The sequence below is a fragment of the Mesoplodon mirus genome (genome assembly GCF_964341445.2).
Source record: "Mesoplodon mirus genome assembly, chromosome: 6".
Classification (NCBI taxonomy): Eukaryota; Metazoa; Chordata; class Mammalia; order Artiodactyla; family Ziphiidae; genus Mesoplodon; species Mesoplodon mirus.
In genome coordinates this window covers 67,180,520-67,195,280 of record NC_138982.1, presented here as the reverse complement: position 1 = coordinate 67,195,280, position 14,761 = coordinate 67,180,520, and the positions used below count along the sequence as shown (strand labels likewise).

At 43.4% G+C, this 14,761-nt stretch overlaps 1 protein-coding gene across 13 annotated transcripts in view; it reads right to left on the bottom strand.

Annotated features, from left to right (window-relative positions):
• The window catches only part of B3GALNT1 (beta-1,3-N-acetylgalactosaminyltransferase 1 (Globoside blood group)), a 28,880-nt gene extending 14,611 nt beyond the window's left edge, over positions 1-14,269 (bottom strand). For 6 of the 13 annotated variants that reach the window (XR_014294450.1, XM_082625874.1, XM_082625872.1 and 3 more), the window contains exons 1-3: positions 13,051-13,457; positions 12,537-12,616; positions 12,028-12,116 (exon numbers count right to left, since the gene is read on the bottom strand). The gene's annotated coding sequence lies outside the window, so the exon portion shown is untranslated. Of the gene's footprint in view, positions 1-3,794; positions 3,875-12,027; positions 12,117-12,536; positions 12,617-13,050; positions 13,458-13,538; positions 13,669-13,806 lie in introns of those variants that run through there. The other 7 variants (XM_082625877.1, XM_082625870.1, XM_082625875.1 and 4 more) reach the window with 6 other exon arrangements.
• Positions 14,270-14,761: the final 492 nt, after the last annotated feature.

Genomic DNA, 14,761 nt, shown 5'->3' with positions numbered 1-14,761 from the left:
CTGAAGCTCACATGCCTAGAGCCCGTGCTCCGCAACAAGAGAAGCCACCGCAATGAGAAGCATGCACATCACAACAAAGAGTAGCCCCCACTTGCTGCAACTAGAGAAAGCCCGTGCACAGAAACGAAGACCCAATGCAGCCAAAAATAAATAAATTTATAAAAAAAGGAAAACATAAAAATAATGTACCTTTTTAAAAAAGTAGAATAACTTTATATATTTTTTGTATCCATGTAATATATTTTTTTGTGTCCATGTGATATATTTTTTTACTGGCTTATAATTTACATACAGTAAAATTCATCCTTTTTGTTGTACTGTTCTGTAAGTTTTGACGCTTATGTAACCACCAGCACAATCAAGATATGAAACAGTTTCATCACAACAAACATTCTATTGGTGTCCCTTTGTAATCAATCCTTTCCCCAACACCCAGGCAACCACTCATGTTTTTCATCCCTATATTTTTGCCTTTACCAGAACGTCACATAAACGAAATGATATGTTATGCAGATTTTTTAGTCTGTCTTCTTTCATCAGATTAACAGATAACATATTTTAAAAAACAGATTGAAAATAAATGATCTGAGTATAAGAAATTTTTTAAATTCCTATGTTATTACTAAGAAAATAAAAGGAATAATAAAGATAAAACAGAAAATAATAAAAAACCAATACAGATGATTATTAAAAAAAACAAACATTAGGAATAGAAAGGAAGTTCCTTAACCTGTTTAAGAAACCATAGCAAACTTAATGATGAAACTTCAGAAGTATTACCATTAAAGTCAGGAAAAAGACAAGGATGCCTACTATCACCTCTACTATTCAGTGTTTTTCTAGTGAGCCTTACTATCCCCTAAACAAGAAGAGGAAATAAGATATAAAAATTGTCAAGGAAGGGCTTCCCTGGTGGCACAGTGGTTGAGAGTCTGCCTGCCAATGCAGGGGACACGGGTTCGTGCCCCAGTCCGGGAAGATCCCACATGTCGCGGAGTGGCTGGGCCCGTGAGCCATGGCCGCTGAGCCTGCACGTCCGAAGCCTGCACTCCGCAATGGGAGAGGCCACAACAGTGAGAGGCCCACATACCACACACACACAAAAAAAAGCTGGAAGATAATGTTAACTTTTTGGGTTTTTTTTTTTGGCTGCACCATGCAGCATGCGGGATCTTAGTTCTCAGACCAGGGATCAAATCCGTGCCCCAATTTTTTTCTTTTTTATGGCTGAGTAATATTCCATTGTATATATGTACCACATCTTCTTTATCCATTCCTCTGCTGATGGACATTTAGGTTGTTTCCATGTCCTGGCTATTGTAAATAGTGCTGCAATGAACATTGGGGTGCGTGTGTCTTTTTGAATTATGGTTTTCTCTGGGTATATGCCCAGTAGTGGGATTGCTGGGTCACATGGCAGTTCCATTTTTAGTTTCTTAAGGAACCTCCATACTGTTCTCCAAAGCAGCTGTTATCAATTTACATTCCCACCAACAGTGTAAGAGGGTTCCCTTTTCTCCACACCCTAATGACTGTCATACAGAGTGAAGTCAGAAAGAGAAAAACAAATATCGTACATTAACACATATACGTGGAATCTGAAAAAACTGGTATAGATGATCTTATTTACAAAGCAGAAATAGAGCCACAGACGTAGAGAACAAATGCATGGATACCAAGGGGGAACGGAGTGGGTGGGATGAATTGGGAGATTGGGATTGACATATATACACTATTGATGCTGTGTATAAAACAGATAACTAATGAGAACCTACTGAATAGCACAGGGAACTCTACTCAGTGCTCTGTGGTAACCTAAATGGGAAGGAAATCCAAAAAAGAGGGGATATATGAAATCCAAAAAAGAGGAGATATATGTATATGTATAGCTGATTCACTTTGCTGTACAGTATAAACTAACACAACATTGTAAAGCAACTATACTCCAATAAAAATTTTAAAAAAACCGTAAGGAACTCTTACAACTCAACAGCAAAAAAAAAAAAAAAAAAAAAAGATCCAATTAAAACATGGGCAAAAGACTTGAATAGACATTTTTCCAAAGAAGATTTACAAATTTACAAAAGGCCAACATGTATATGAAAAGATGTTCAGTATCACTAATCATCAGGGAAATACAAATCAAAACCACAATGAGATATCATCTCACACCTGTTAGAATGGCTACCATGAAAAACACACAAGAGATAACAAGTGTAGGTGAGGATATGGAGAAAAGGGAACCCTTGGGCACTGTTGCTAAGAATGTAAATTGGTTCAGCTGCTATGGAAAACAGTATGGAGTTTCCTCAAAAACTTAAAAATGGAACTACCATATGATCCAACAATCCCACTTCTGAGTATATATCCAAAGAAGATGAAATTATCAAACCTCAGAGAGATATCTGCACCACGATGTTCACTGCAGCATTATTCACAATAGCCAAGATATGGAAGCAACCTAAATGCATATTGATGGATGAATGGATAAAGAAAATATGGCATACACACACACACACACACACACACACACACACACACACACAGGAATATTATTCAACCATAAAAAAGAAAACATCCTGCCATTTGTAACACCATGGATGGACCTTGAGATCATTAGGCTAAGGGAAATAAGTCAGAGAAAGACAAATACTGCATGGTCTCACTTATATGTGGAATCTAGACACATTTAATTCATAGAAACAGTAGAATGGTGGTTGCCAGGAACTAGGGGATGGGAGAAATGGGGAGATGTTGGTCAAAGGGTACAAACTTCCAGTTATAAGAATGTGTTCTGGGAAATCTAATGTACAATGTGTGGACCGTTTAACAATAGTGTATTGTTAGTACTTGAAAGTTGCTAAGAGAGTAAATCTTAACTGTTCTCACCACAAAAAAACAAAAACAAAAAACAACCCACGACCCCTGCAGTAGAAGCACAGAGTCCTAACCACTGGACTGCCAGGGAAGTCCCGCAATGTTAACATTTTTGATGAAGATCTATCAAGCCTGCCTCTCCTCAGGAAAACATAAGCCCCCATCCCACCAGCTGCCACTGCCCTCATCCTATCCCTGTTTCAGCCACAAGGGCTTCCTTTCTGATCCCTGACTGTGTCAAACTCTTTCCCTCCCTCAGGGAGTCTGTCCTTGTTCTCCCTCTAACTCAAAAGTTAGAGGTTCTTGGAAAGTCTGGCTCCTTCTCATGCTTTAGGTCTGAGCAAAATGTCATTTAGGATAGTCCTTTCCTGGCCCCTTATCTCAAGTAGTTCCCCCAGCCCCTATCTTCTATCACATTCCTCATTATTCTCCTCTAAGCCCTTAACCCTACCTGGAATTCTTCACCAGTCTGTTTGTTGTCTGTTCCCTTCACAAGAATGTAAGTTCATGAAGAAAAGGCCTTGCCCATCTTGTTCAATGCCATATGCCCAGAGCCTAGCACACAGTAGGTGCTTGATGGATATCTGAATATTGTACAATTGGTCTGGTAATGTGCTTTTATCCACTTAACATATTATGAAAATATTCCCAAGAATAAACTGAATCCAAAAGTAAATTCCTGAGTTTCTGTTAGATTATGCTTACTCTTCTTCAGCTATTTTCTAATACAAAGCCTTATTCTAATAGGCTGCACTGATTCTGATAATGTTCATTTAAAAATAAAAGGTCCAGACAGGGAAAAACAAACACACAAACAAACAAACAAAAAACACATTTCAATGAAATTCTGGGCCCAAGCATGCTAGATTCAGAGTCATCCAAGGAGAAAACATGAGCTAACTATTAAAGATAATTACTGGAAACTCCCTGGCGGTCCAGTGGTTAGTACTCCACACTTCCACTGCAGGGTCTGATCCCTGGTTGGGGAACGAAGATCCTGCCCACAAGCAGCCAAAAAAAAAAAAAAAAAAAAAGATAATTACTAAACTGCTGCCAGTTGTGCAACATTCTGACTTCTTCTGCATAAAACATGATACTACAAAGGAGTATAAATCCTAATTGCCTAAAAAAGGTCCTATGCATATAGGGTTTAATACAAAATGATAGGACTTCCCTGGTGGCACAGTGGTTAAGAATCCGCCTGCCAATGCAGGGGACACGGGTTCAATCCCTGGTCCAGGAAGATCCCACATGCCGCGGAGCAACTAAGCCTGTGCGCCACAACTACTGAGCCTGTGCTCTAGAGCCCGCGAGCCACAACTACTGAAGCCCGTGCCCCTAGAGCCTGTTCTCCGCGACAAGAGAAGCCACCGCAATGAGAAGCCCGCGTACCACAACAAGGACCCAATGCAGCCAAAAATAAAATAAAATAAATAAATTTATTTAAAAAAATACATATCCTTGAAGAAAATTTCCCTAGTAGTACCCTCTCAAACTGAACACATTAATTCATAAACAAATATAAAATTCTGTCATTCTTACCTTCTCCAATTATATTAGAAACAGACAGAACCAGTGATGTCTGACCACCACTCTCTCTTTTCTTTCTTAAGCCAGTGGTTCTCAAACTTTATTGCATATTATTATCTCTTGGAGAACTGTTATTATTATTACATCCACTGTATGCTCTAAGTTACTCTTTTTTTAAAAAATTTGGAAACCATTTATTTATTTGCTTGTTTGTTTGTTTTTGGCTGCACCACACGGCATGTGGGATCTTAATTCCCTGACCAGGGATCGAACCCAAGCCCCCTGCTGTGGAAGCACAGAGTCTTAACCACTGGACCGCCAGGGAACTCCCCTTACTTTTACTTTCTTAATTTGTTCCACTTACAAACCCTGCTGTTAGCTCCTGATGTCTCTTACATGACACTCTATGCTTTATAACACATTTAAACATGCAAATAAATCCTAGTTGATCCATCTTCCCCCTGCAAATCAGTAGGCCTTCTTTTAGAGCCCATGGATTATGTTTCCTATAGCATCTTAAAGTTCCTAATGTTCTGCTACCACGCACATAGAAGCCACGGAACTACTAATAGGTCCACGATGCCAAATATGGACTTTTTTGTTCCTCCTCCATACACATGCTCCCCTCTCCTATGATCCTCCCCCCGGCCCCACAGTCTTCCTACAACTGGGGATGGTGTGCACTGTCCAAAGTCCTACAATAGGTACTTCTAGCAACTGGAGAACTACAAAATACATGAACCTTTTCAAACTGAGGTATGAGATATTTAAGAGGCATCAAGCTACTTTAAGGATTAAGCATATTTGATAAGACTTACATTTCTTCTTACTTTGAAGCACACAGTTGGAAGTATAATAGGGAATCAAATTTTATTTACTGAATGAATGAACTGCAAACACTACATGTGCATAATTTAATAATGCTTAAAAATGAAATATTCTTTACTCTGTCGGGGCGAACAAAGTTAATGTCAAAAATAACTTGCTTTCTATCTTACCTAACTTCTTCATACTCCCCTCTCTCCGTAACTGTAGCAACAGCACCTGCCTGGTCCTGGCACTATAGTAAGTGCTTTGGAGACCTGCTCCTTAGTCAGGGGCTCACAGGCAGCAGAGCAGGGCTGGAAATTCAGGTGTCCTCACCCCATAAGGGAGGTCTGGAACCTCTGCAGTACAAGGCATCCTTCCTGACTTGTTTTATCTCTCTAGTCTGATGTCTTCATACTTTCCTCCATGTAGTGAAGCACCTCTGTTCTTCCCCAGGGATAAAGAGTTGACAAAGCTAAACCACAAACTTAAAAAAAGGGAAATCCTAAATGCAAACACAGTTCAATCTCCAAGCAAATCATGCTCAGCTCTTTGTAATTCTCACCCAAACAATTTTTAACAAGTCTCTTCCAAGTACACTTTTCAGAAAGGGCGGAATTGCCGAGGGGGAATAGTGTTAGTGAGTTTATATTCCAAATAACTCTGAATGAGCTCCCACACTTCTGTAAACATAAGTGAACACTTTGACACAGAAGCAGTGGCCATCAGGAGCCAGCAGAGTCACTAAGAAAATTTCGCCTAACCTCATCCCCATATTCAAAAGGGTTCCTTGACCAGAAGATCAAGGGAAGCCTTAGATAACACACAAGAATTAAGCTTCTCTGAAGATGGCAGTGCACTGAAAGGTCCCTCTGAACAAAATGGAAAAAGCTGAGTCCAATGGCAGTGCCTAGATGGTTCAAAATCAGCTGATCCACCTTGGCCAGTGGATTTTTCACAGCCAGTCTTTTGTTCAACACACGCCTCTTGGGCTCAAGCTAGACCGTGAGAATACAGTATTGACTAAAACAGCCAAAGACCTGTCCTCCCACTTATGTTCTAAGGCTGTTAGAGCATCTTTGTCAACCTGGGAGAAAATCTCTAGGGTTTAATCACAGGCCTAGCTTTAGCCTTTTCCTGTTTAATACTTCTTATGAAAGACAAATGAATATGGGTTTATTCAATTTTGAAGGCAAGACAAAGCAGGAAAAAATAGCAAATTCATTAGAAGATATAATTGCAATCTAAAAAGCTTTCAACAGGTTAGAATAGAGCCAAAGCAAGATGAAATCTGATGGGGAAAAATTTACTGTCCTATATCACAGTTCAAAAAACCAACTGCGTAAGAGAGGATGGGAGACCATTTTAACACCCGTCTAAGTTAGGAAGACCTAAAGGTTTTAGTTGAGTATGAATTCAGTATGAAGAAAGGTGATGGTGTAAAGGAATAACTGGAGAGTCAGGAAACAAGGATTCTAGTTCCAATGGCTGGGGGAGGGGGCAAGTTATTGAATTTAGGGAGTTGCTACTCTCATCAGAGCCTTTAAGGGATTGGGCCAGGATACCTCTCAGATCCCATCTAGCTCCACCAGAACAAAGATAATGCTCACTTCTGTACACTGCTGTGTCCCCAGCACCTAGCACAGAAAGCATTCCCCAGGTGCTTGTAAATGAATGGCAGTGCTAACAGAAATCCTACAGTTTAGTACCATAATGTGCCTCCCTCCCCCAGCACACACACTAAAGCCCCTAACACACTCTTGGGTTCAAGAAAGAGAAAGGAGTCTGGGCAAAAGGGGTCATAAACCCATAGCCACATATATGTTCCATTTTAAAAGGATCATTGACAAGTTAGATTTATAGTTGAGAGGAAGGTTAAGGGTTTGGTTTCTCAACTCCCATAATAAGAATTGGATGCAGTAGTGGCTGAAGGAACTGAGGAATGTTCTGTTCTGGGGAAAACAAAAGCTTAGAAGGGCCATGGTAGATGCTTTCAGATATTTTGAACAATATGTCAGTGTAACTCCAGAAGGCAAATGGAAGCCCAAAGATAAAAATCAGTGGGGGACTTCCCTGGTGGCACAGTGGTTAAGAATCCTCCTGCCAATGCAGGGGACACAGGTTTGAGCCCTGGTCCCGGAAGATCCCACATGCCGCAGTACAACTGAGCCCGTGCGCCACAACTACTGAGCCAGTGCTCTAGAGCCCGCGAACCACGACTACTGAGCCCGCGTGCCTAGAGCCCGTGCTCCGCAACAAGAAAAGCCACTGCAATGAGAAGCCTGTGCGCTGCAACGAAGAGTAGACCTAGACCCCGCTCACCGCGACTAGAGAAAGCATGCACAGCAATGAAGACCCAACGCAGCCAAAAAAAAAAAAAAAAAATCAGTGGGAAGGTTCAGTATAGATTACTAGAATGGGCTGCTCCTCACCAATAGAAATCTTCAAGCAGCTGGCAGGAATGTTACAAAGGTTAATTCCTCACTGAGTTTTAAGTTATTTTAGATAACTTCTAAGGTCCCTTCCAACTCCAAGATTCCATGACTTTGTTATTCATGTTTAAAATGTAGCATACAGAAAGGTTTGGGACTTCCCTGGTGGTCCAGTGGTTAAGAATCCACCTTCCAATGCAGGGAACGGCGGTTGGATCCCTGGTCGGGGAGCTAAGACCCCACATGCCGTGGGGCAACTAAGCCTGTGCGCTCTAGAGCCCACGCACCACAACTAGATGGAAGCCTGAGTGCTGCAACAAAGATCCTGCAACTAAGACCCAATGCAGCCAAATAAATAAATAAATATATTTTTTAAAACCTTTAAAAAGAAAAGGTTTCATTTTGCATAAAATTTAAAAATTGTTCCATTTTTAAGAATGAATCTGAAGTACTCAATAAGTTTAATAAAACCCCCCATATGAAGCATAACTCTCTGTGGTTGTTATACAGTTTTAGGTAGACAGTGAGTATAATTACCTAATGCTCCATTATTATTTCCCCATTCTGCCCTTGCATCCCCTGCTGGTTGCAGTGATACCGCCTTCAGATATTCTGAGATGTATGGGAGAATGCCCTTCATTCTAGCCTCATTAAAATGGAAACCTCCGTGCTCCCCTGGTGGCGCAGTGGTTGAGAGTCCGCCTGCTGATGCAGGGGACACGGGTTCGTGCCCCGGTCTGGGAAGATCCCACATGCCGCCGAGCGGCCGGGCCCGTGAGCCATGGCCGCTGAGCCTGCACGTCTGGAGTCTGTGCTCCACAACGGGAGAGGCCACAACAGTGAGAGGCCCACGTACCACAAAAAAAAAAAAAGGAAACCTCCAGCCTCTTGCATGTTGAGGTAGAAGACACCTGGGTTTTTAAAAACCTATTTTAAAAACACATATCATATACCATTTGTAAACAAAGTATTTTATTGTAGGAATAACAATATATGGGAACACAGTGCTCTGCAACCATGGGCTCCACTAACTTTGGATCAAAAATATTCAAAAAAAAAATTCCAGAATGTTCCAAAATGCAAAACTTCAATTTGCCATGTGTGCTGGCAACTATTTACATATCACTTACATTGTATTTACAACTAACATAACTAAACGTTATGTTTTACATAATATTTACATTACATTAGGTATTACAAGTAACCTAGAGATGATTTAAAGTATATGAAGGATGTGCATGGATTATATGCAAATGCCATGCCATTTTAGGGACTTGAGATGGATTTTGGTATCTGAGGGAGTCCTAGAACCAATCCCCTGCAGATACTGAGGACAACTGTGTTTTATAGATTTCTGGGCTTGTGGCATGTAGGATCTTTAGACTGAGAAAGATGAGGAGCGGCCAAAAGTAGTAGAACCTGACAAGGAAAATTCATTTGAGATTTTTCTCTTTGCTCCTGCCTTATCTGCACTTGTATCCAACACACTCAAAAAATGTACTCTTTGTAATTTGCAATAAGTTAGACTTTTAAGCAGGGTTTTTTTTTTTTTTAAGGTTAACTGGACTCTTGGGCTTAAGTCTGTATCACTTCTACAACAATTTACAAAGCACATTTCACAACATGGTAAAATGGGTATCACTATCTCATTTTTCAGAGACTGGTGCAGCCCAGATACACGCAGACCTGGAACCCAAACTTAGGTTCAACTCCAAATGCTGTGCTCCTTCTCCAGAGCACAGTGCCTGTAGAAGAGCCCAACCTCACGCCCAATCCCATAGCCTCTTGAGATTCCTGGGTCGGGAGCAAAGAGTACAACAAAAGTGGACTCACTCTGCCCTGAGTGGTAGGCAGTGGGAGGGAGCCATGTGACAGAGTGGCCTGTGGGAAGAGGCAACAGGATAACCAGGTTGAGAGAAGCTAGGAAAACTGGAGCAGAGCAAAGATGACACAAGTCAGGCGGAGTAGCACCAAGGCTGCCTTGAGAGCTGGGCTGCCTGTCTGTTTTGCTACAAACAGCTTTACTCACTGGAGGAAGAGGACAGTGCAAGCTGCTCTAGTTAACACTTCTTCCCATTGTTGCCCTAGGTGAGGAGTATTACAGATCTTTGTCATTCTTGTCTGTCAAGCTAAGTTACTGCTTCCCTTGTCCTTAGCTATTTGAATGTATTTCATTCATTCATTCGATATGCCGGACATGTGTTACAGGCTAGGCTGCCTGGCCCTCAAGTTGCTGACACCATGCAGAGCATGGAGGAAGGTTCATGACTCCAAGTTTTAGACTGAACATTATGAGCAAAGCCCACGTGAAGAAGATGGAGGGACACCCCCGCCCCCCAGCTCAAATGTCTCCAAACCTGAGGCCACCGTTCATGACAAGGTGCTGAGTTTGCACTCTCAGAATGTGTAGATGCCCGCCAAAAGTGCAAATTATACAAATTATATCAGTTTAGAGAATGAAACTATTTAATACTGAGATAAGAGTTGATTATAATTTTTTCTCTCAGCAAGTGGGTAACTCCATTCTTGAAAACAAATTCTGTTACCGAAATAATAGCCAAATATAGCTCCAGATAAGAGACATGGTTGGAGCCCTCAATGTCATGCTGGTAGTAGGTGGCTGCAGACTTGTGAAATGTTTAACAGGAGCAGTACTTCCTTAATTCAATCTTAAAAGAGCCTACTTAAAGTGCACTGCTTTGGAGGTTAGCAGAAATCTATGTTCTAGTCTAGGAGTGGGCAAACTTTTTAAAAATAAAAGGCCAGGGCTTCCCTGGTAGCGCAGTGGTTGAGAGTCCGCCTGCTGCTGCAGGGGACGCGGGTTCGTGCCCCCGTCCGGGAAGATCCCACATGCTGTGGAGCGGCTGGGCCCGTGAGCCATGGCCGCTGAGCCTGCGCGTCCAGAGCCTGTGCTCCGCAACGGGAGGGGCCACAACAGTGAGAGGCCCGTGTACTGCAAAAAAAAAAAAAGTAAAAAAATAAAAAGCCAAATGGCAAATATTTTCTGTGGGCCACGTGGTCTCTATCCCAGCTACCTGATCCTGCCTTTGTAGCAAAAATGGAGCCGTAGACATTATTAAACATATACATGTGACTGTGCTCCAATAAAACTATTTTCAAAATAGGCTGCTGGTCTGAAAGTGTTTGTCTAGCCCCATGAAATGGCATCTCAGAACAGCAACAAAACCTCCTAAGATCTCTCTTCTCTATGTTTCCTCATTACCCCAGAAGGCTATGTTACTGAAAAGGGGATCCTAGTGCTCGTAACATGTTCCCTTCATGAAATGGTTCCTGGAGGGTAGCAGGGCTGAGAAGTATTAAACTAGGCTGTGGATGCTATAAGGGGACAACAACCTTGACTTCCTGACTAACTACCTGTGTCAGGGTCAGAGCCACACAGAATGGGAAACAATCTACTCTAGCTCTGTTTTTTATTCCTTAATTTCTCAGTTTCAAGGAGTGCAAGTTACACCCCTAGCCAAATCTTCTATCCTGTAGCCTCTCAGGGTCCCACACTACAGACTGTTCTGAGGCTTCATCTCCCCCTCATCTAGACACGCCCCCTACAAGTTGCTTCTAACTTATACCATCGCCTTCCCTCTTCTAATTCACAATGTATCAAAAGCTCCGACTGCAAAAGCAAATCGATATTTATAATATGCAACTTTTTACTAAAACAAAATCATTGCTCATAGTCCAAAACAAGATATCTGCCAAAGAACCTGCTGTTAAATGAACTGCAACTTTTGAATTTATCTGTTGTGCCAGGTCATTTAAGAGCATCCTGTTTGACCCTCCAGTTTTGACCTCATTCATGAAGCTGTAGTCTGTTTATCTACTACACAGTGAGCAGGGATGAGCAATGATAGCTGTTTTCTGATGCAACAGAAAAGCATATTTGGCCTGGACATTTTATGGTTGCAGAAGGAATAAAGGCATTCCTAAAATTGGATTCTACCTGTATCATCCAATGGTGGACAGAACAGAGCTGGAGACTGGGCACAGAGACAAGGCAAATCATTTGAAAGGGAAGGAAAAGAGAGAAGAGTAACCACTGGAGTATTTTCTTAGGGATAAAGAGAGTTGAGTCTGATCTTGAGTTGAATATGACCACTAAAATAAGTTTATATAGTTAAGTTTTCCTGAGATACCATGGTATTTTAATAATGATTCAGTTTTAAAATATATATATATATAACCTAAAATGGTTTAATTGAGCTTAACTCTTCCAACTCCTCAAATCCTTTAGGGAAGAAATATACTAGAATATATAACAAAACTTGTAGCTGCATAAATGATCCTTAAAATCTTATAAAGGAGACTATTATGGTCAATTTTAACCGGTAAGGATAATTTCTCTATTAAAATAAGAGGAACTTACCTGTAGAATTTCAGACGAGACTAAAGCACTAGCTGAAGTTTTTTGTTTTTCGTATTCCATGCTTTAATTAAAAGATTTGCCGTGCACTGCTGAACAGAAGAACAGAAAAAGAATATATCTCAGTCATAACTTAACAACATTGAGCATGAGACATCTAAAATTAATGTTCTATACCTAGCAAGCTGCTATAGGAGCAAACCATTATATATCAACATTCTTTTCATTTTTGGAAAAGCTTTGATCCTCTCTTCTTCCTCCTTGCTCTCAAATCACTTCATGCATCTCATCTGGAATTATACTTGGCCACTGTCTTGATAACAGGCTTTATTTTCAGGACTGGAATTACCCAACAACCATTCATTTGAATGAACTTTCTAGTCAGGACAAAAAAAAAAAAAGTCTTACACTCTCTAAATAGTAAATAGTTCCCTTCTCTACACTAATACAGGTTCAATGTATGCTTTTATCAGGCATCAACACATCCTGAGAGTACAAAATCAGCTCCCTACCTCTGTCTAAGCCGCCTGGGGAAAGCTAAAACACAAAGCTGTTCCCAGTTGAAGACTGCAAACTCAAATCTTCCTCACCTCTGAAAACAGAAAAAAAGACATGGTTTGGTAATTTGTTCCTCATTGATAGCTCTACCTGACAAAGCAGCCACCTCCTAAACGCTGGTACTAAGTGCAAAACACATGAAGGAAAGAAAACCGTCTCTGCTTTGCACATTCTCTTTCCTAGAACAGTGGAAGAGAGAGAAGAAACACGGAATGCCACTCGTGCTTGCTGCTGGCATCATTCCCTATTGTTTGAAAAGTGAGGCTCCATTGCACCTTAAAGATTTCCTTTAAAATGCCTTATATGCTTGCTAAGACCCCTTTTAAAAATCATGTAGCCCTAGCCTCTTCGGGTTTCCTCCTCTCTCTGGCCAATTCGCCCATATTCCTCCCAACCCCTCCCCAGGAGGGACAAGCCTCCCACAATTCGGCTGCTGGGCCCTTCCCTAACTCTTCGTCACGGCTTTACCCCAGGCCTGCTTAGAGAATCCGACACCGAATCACCGTCCCCGTCCGCTCCTCCGCCGACCCGGCCAACTTGCTTCGTGCTGCTCCCCGAGGCGACGGGAAGGGGGTGGGTTGCGCGCTGGGGCAGAGCAGGGCGGACAGCGTGCTCCTCGCAGCCTCGGCCTGGCCCTACCACGCACCTTGGCGCTCCTTGGTGTCGCCCGCAGCCCCACCTCCCGCGCTCACCCGGTGGGGGAGCGGATAGTCGCGGAGGCCCAAGCCTCTGGGCGCGGCCGCTCGCGGCTCAACCCCTGCCGCGCTCCAGGAGAGGGCCGGAGGAGTGCGCGGCGGCGCCGCCCTGCCCGCCTCCCGGCCCAGCCGCCCGGGCCTCGGTGTCCCGGAGGAGGGCGCGTCACGGGCGGAGCAGGTCCCAGCGCCACGCCCGCCACCCAGCCCGGGGGCCTCCGAGGCCTCCGCGCCGCCCCAGCACCCACCCCGGACCACACTCACCCCAACGCGCGGCGCGCACCTTGCTCCGACGTGGGTGGATGGCCGAAGCTCCAGCCCCGCGCGCACACGCAACCTTCCCGCAGCCGCACGCGCGGCCGGGCGCGCGCAGACCACGCGCCGGGCCCGAAGCCCCTCGTCCTCTCGCTCGCACGCACGCACGCGCGGGCCCTGACCACCCCCACCACCACCACCACCAAGGACGGCGGCGTCGCGCGGCCCCCAGGCCTCCGGGCTTATCCCGGCGCGACCTCGGGATTCTCGGCATCACCTTGCATTCCATGCACCGGGGTGCTAGGTAGTCATTTTACATTTGAGCTTGGCGGCGGTTAGTCAATGGGCTGACCTCGGGAAGGATTTCTGTTGAAAACTCGCTTCTCTTTCCCCCGGCTTGCCCTGTTTTCAAGTTGCGTAAGTGCCCGGCCTCGCGGCAGTCCGGGAGGTATTTACTTATTAAAATCCGCACAGAGCTATGAAGGGAAGAAGACATCTTGGGAAGTTCTTTGCTCTCGCAGAAGAAATGCGCGTTCTCCTTGTAGAATCAATAGAAAAAGAAGGCTGGGGATACGTCGGGGTTACAGTGGTCTGGGGTGTGAACAGGAGTCCCGGGAGTCGCATGCTTTCGAGAAATGCCTCTCGAAACCCTCCTTTGGTCTGGAGAATTCAAAGAAGGTCTGTCCACCCTGAGTTGTCACTAACTGTTGCTTCTTGGGAGGAATGGAGAAGCTTTAAGGCGCGGGAGCTGAGTGTGCTGTATGGGCTCTGGTTGTACCGGCCTCTGGGTGGAGGTTGTTGAATTAATTCAGAAATAGTATTTACTCTCCGCTCTCGGCACACCTGAAACAGTGCCATCTGAAAACTGTTCCCCATTCTGGCCGCTTGTCTGTGGCACAGTGAACAGGTCGGCTGAGGCATCACGGTGTGAAAAGTTGAAAGAATAGTTCAGTGAACAACCATGTACATTCCTCCGAGAATAACTCAACATTTTGCGGTAACTGCTTTCTTTCTCTCTCGCCTAAGTAAAGACAAAGACATTCTCCTATGCAACCACATAAGAAACTAAATTACATCTAAGAAACTTAATAATTTGACATCACCTAATACCCAGCCCATATGCAAATTTCTCCAGTTATTAAAAAAAGTCATATATTGGTTTTGTAGAAAGGTAGTCCCATGGCGTCCAGTTCTTATTTAAGGGATGCAATATCTTCTCTTACCGAATGGAT